At 35.8% G+C, this 4,831-nt stretch overlaps 1 long non-coding RNA gene across 1 annotated transcript; it reads right to left on the bottom strand.

Moving 5' to 3' along the window:
* Positions 1 to 2,352: 2,352 nt before the first annotated feature.
* Positions 2,353 to 2,957, bottom strand: LOC107721952 (uncharacterized). The gene is made up of 3 exons (XR_001637755.1): positions 2,895 to 2,957; positions 2,507 to 2,527; positions 2,353 to 2,413 (listed from the first exon to the last, which is right to left on the bottom strand). It is a non-coding gene; the product is annotated as an uncharacterized LOC107721952 (long non-coding RNA).
* Positions 2,958 to 4,831: the final 1,874 nt, after the last annotated feature.

Here is a 4,831-nt window from a genome sequence, read left to right as displayed (position 1 = left end):
GGAAGGTTAAGGGGTCTAAAAATCTAAATCGCTTATTGATAAAATGATAAAAATGCATATTCGCTATAAAATGGGTAGGTTTAGGTTTAGGGTAGGTTAAGGGGTCTAAAAATCTAAATCGCTTATTGATAAAATTATAAAAACATTCATACGGATATCTTAATGGTATAAAAGATACGTAAACATTTTATGTTTTTTTAGCTAAAAATACGTAGCGATTTGTACGTTTTAAATGTTGAAATACATCTAAATTGTACGTTTTAGCATCAATAAAAACGTACAAAAATGTACGTTTTGTGCTTGTAAATGTTACTTAAGCCCCGCAGTTTATAGTTGTCATTTTCCTTTTGTAAGTATTTTTCTAGATGTTATCCATGTTTTATTTCTCAATGACATGCAAGCAAACAACCAAATAAAGGATTTCACAGGTGAAAAAAAAAAAAAGGTATTCACTTCCTTCCTGTCACATGAGGCTGTCAAGTTCCTTCCCCTACTTCCAGGAAGCATGGCGAAGGCAAATCCTCCCAAAGAAATGTAATTTTCATGTTACTAATAAGTATTTTTTGTTGACAAATATATACATCTACATAATCATGAAGGTCTCTAGAATCATCCAAACAAAACAAATCTTACAGGAGATCTATAGTGTTTTGTATACTTAGTCAAAAGTCCAAGTGGCAACTATAGTTGCCGGTGGGCAAATGACTTGTAAGTACATATCATATATCATATGACATATCAATATCATGGGGAAATGGAGTATACTGTGTTAATAGGTTAATAAATAAAGGTTATTGGTCTTGTTTTCTGCTTTTTGCTTTCATAATATCCCACCTAAAACATAACGTAACCCTTTAAGTGACATCTCTACTGTACAGTAGACCTTAATTTGATAGGGATGAATAAATCTGTCAAAAGGAGGAGATGAGAGAGCAATCTTTCCACAGCTCTACTGCCATGGGGGGGTGGGAATTTACAGCTTTCAAGTGACAGCAGCAGTTTACAAACTTCAGTCAGACACACAAAGGAAGAAAGGAAAGATAAAGAGCTAACACATGGGATTAATTGCTGTAGATTAAAATATGTTTATGTAAATTTATAAAACTACTCCTTGTAGGCTACTTCTACTAAAACTGCTTACGTAAGGGAAAGTGTCCCTTACGTTACATTGTGTCACCCTCAAGTTGCAAACCTATGAGATTCTTTCTTCTGTTGAGCACAAAAGAAGATATTTTGCAGATTGTTGGTAACCAAAACAGTTAAATGCGTAATTTTCTTTCAGGTATACCTTTTTTATTATATAGATGCAATATTTTCTTCATTCTATTTATTTTTATTTATTTATTTTCATTTAACTTTTTGATACACAGTACCCTGTTGGGGCAACTTAATGGCTGCACTTTGTTGTGTTTTCATATTCAAGAGATTATAAGATAGATGCAACTTTTGGGGGGTTTGCATCGAATGCATGATAAATTTGTTTATGAATAAAGATTGATCTGTTGAAAGCAGTTATTTTAAGTTAGATGCCAAAAGCTCTCCTCCTATTCAAATTTGACATTGAAGGGGTGCATACAACATATTTGCCCACCGGCAACTATAGTTGTCGCACATTCAAATACGATTTACAAGAAGAAAAAAAAAACCTGGGGAAAATAAATGCAGAACATATTCACATAGGACAATATTAACATGACTACGTATATGCATAAAAGCATTCAGAAAAATTTGGGCACAAATGGGTTAATACCTATGTATAAACAAGACCAGGCTGCTTAATGCACATCACATAACTAGCATTTAACATATTCGAAATACACTTTTTTTCTGATGGATTTTTAAATTGTAGCATTGCATATGATAACAAATTTTATGCTGAAATAAATGCTGAAGGCTTTTTAAAAGGTTCCCAATATTGTTTTTAATGTGACCTGCAAATATCAAAAAGAAGGAAAGAAGAACACTGACATTTGTCAAAAAATAAATAAATAAAAAATTACACCATGGAATGTAGCTTATGTAAAATTGTTTAATAAAAGGCCCTACTACAGTTTTGGTTTGTGGTAATAACAGGTTTTTGTAGGCAGATGAAATTATCTCTAACACTGTGCTTCACTGGCAGCACAGTAATACATAACAGATCTCCCAGATGCATTCGGCTTAAAATCAAGAGCAGAGAATTTTGCACCATCTCCAGTAATATTGAACTCATTTGTGTATGGACTTTCTGTGGCTGGATTTGTGTAACGCACGTATCCAATAAGATTTAGAGCAGCATCCCCTGTCACTTGCTTATACCATAATATCATGTTATAGTTTGGTATTGTGTGAGAGCAGGTGAGTTTAACAGGTTCTTGAGCTTTAACTAGCTTGTCTTTTGGCGTTTGATGAACTTTGTCACTTAATGATTCCCCTGTTTGAAAGAGAAGGAAAGCACATTAAAAATAGTGTGACTAAAGCCATAGACTAAAGCATCATGACCATTTAGAAAGAAGTGATTTTGTACCTGAGACCAAGAATAGCAGTGCTGTGAAATAAATCAAACACACTGTAAATGTCATGTTGATGCTTCAGTGCTGGAGCTCTCAGAGTGACACCTATAACAAATGAACTGCTGTCTGAGAAACATGAAGACTGGCCCACTTCTTTGGTAAATCTGTCTTTACATAGATCAGGTTGAAAGGTGACTCCTACTGGTCTTGATAGTAATTGCACCAATGAGGTACATACTACAGTAAGTAGTAGCTCTTTTACTTAAGTTTGTCATGAAATATGTGCTTTTATTGCATAAAAAATGCAATGTCTATTACAGAATGTAGTTGTTCAGTGAGATCACTGCATGCTTGATAAATGTTAGTATTCAATAAAACCATTTCAGACAGTATTTGACTTACGTCTGACAGATCCCTCTCGTGAGCACAATAGTTGACTGTTGTTTTCATAACAACCAGCAGAGTCTGAAATGAATACCACAGGAGCAGGTGTGAATATTAAACTTTTCTACCCTTCATCCGTTAACCGCAGTATCAAAGAGCAGTTTTTGTAATGAAGAGCAGGGATCTAAAACACTGTGTAATATGCAGCGCAAAAATACACTGCATTGTCATTAGATGACAGACTTTTAATGTTCAAATATCCATTGCTATTTCCATCCCCAGACATTTCTATTTTATCTTTGAAATCATTTTCTTTGTACGGATCTTTTCCAAGTAAATATCCCATTAATGTGAACCCGTGGTCCTGGTTTTGTCTGTACCAGTTGATTTGATTGTAACTGGACACACTGTGTGAACACTGGATCTTTGCAGTTTCTCCTTGTCTCTCAATCACGTCAGGTGGAGACTGGTTGACTTTGTTACTAAGAGAAAAACCTGTGAAGAGAGTATTCACATATTTCACAAAACAGAAAATAGAGGTTAAATTACTTTGCATGAATGCATACAGAGCCTTACCTGAGAAACTGATCAGCGTAACAATAAATATGATGACAGCTTTCATGTTGACACTCAGAGAATCTGTTACTGTATGTGAAAATGTTACTGATGCAACAACAATGTAAAACAAATCATCACAATATCACAATATACTGTACGCCGTGGATATCCACTTTGATATGTAGAAGTGCAACTTTTCTGTGAGCCAGTTTAAACTGGTTGGTTAAATTTGACTGGTTAGCGTGACTAGCTCGCTAGCGCCTGCTGGTAGATGTTGTAACTACATCTGGCAGCAAAGAATCTTGCAGTGTTGCCAAGTCTGTGGTTTTAATGTTGAATTTGACTGCTTCTATACCATTGCCAAAGGTTGTATTTTAGTCGGCAGGTTAAAGCGAGCTTTCTTGAATGCTGTTTCAACAGAGAAAAACCATGGGGGGAAAATGCGATTGGGCTAGTTTTGGACTAGTTTTGATTAGCAATTGGGCTGGTTTTATTTTGCCGGCCTGGCAACCCTGGCATCTTGACAGCCATTCAAAAACAGGTCTGTATTTTTACAGAATAAAATTTGAATCAAGAAGCATAAAGAATAATTAATGAATTGGTCCCACTTTATATTAGGTATCTTTAAATACTATGTACTTAATAATAAAATGAATTAATAGGGGCAACGTACCTATTGTGCTCATGTTGAATTGCAAGAAACATTTGCTGTTATTGAGGTGGAATACAGGTTAAAGGCAGGTTTGGTGGTCTGGTTGGTTTAAAGGCGAGACACTGCAGGTGAATAGGGTAAAAATATTAACTAATAGTTATCACCCAGTTGATTGATTAAATTGATAATTGCAAACATTTTTTGTATTACAAGTTTTCTAAAATGTTATGTTTAAATATGCAAATGATGCATTATTTAATGAAATATGCGCTGATTTGCATACATTTCTAGTACAAAAATCTGAACACTGGATGAAGTCAGTTTCAAAATTCTTGTTTAATTTTTTTGACATATTAGAGTCAAATGTTTTTACAGAGGGAATTTTGGGTATCTCTTTTTGTCACTCCATAATTCAGAAAAATCTTTGAACAGCCAGAAAACGTCTCAGGTCACGTACAGTATGTAACCATGGTTCCTCGAGGGAACGAGACGCTGTGTCGGAGAACGCTTTGGGACGCCTCTGTGACCACGCTCTGAATCACATGTGAAATCAGTCCAATAGCTGAGCGAGATTTCATGGGCGGGTGACATCATGACCAGGAAGCTATAAAAGCACGTGCGGCGGAGCCGGCGTCAGCTTCAGGAATGAAGCAAGCGCTGGCAGGGATGCCGGAAGTATGGCACCAAGACGCAGCGTCTCGTTCCCTCGAGGAACTAGGGTTACATACGTAACCTGAGACGTTCC

This window comes from Sinocyclocheilus rhinocerous, unplaced genomic scaffold, assembly GCF_001515625.1.
Source record: "Sinocyclocheilus rhinocerous isolate Xijiao unplaced genomic scaffold, SAMN03320098_v1.1 scaffold2109, whole genome shotgun sequence".
Taxonomy (NCBI): Eukaryota; Metazoa; Chordata; class Actinopteri; order Cypriniformes; family Cyprinidae; genus Sinocyclocheilus; species Sinocyclocheilus rhinocerous.
This window is presented reverse-complemented; position numbering and strand designations above follow the sequence as displayed.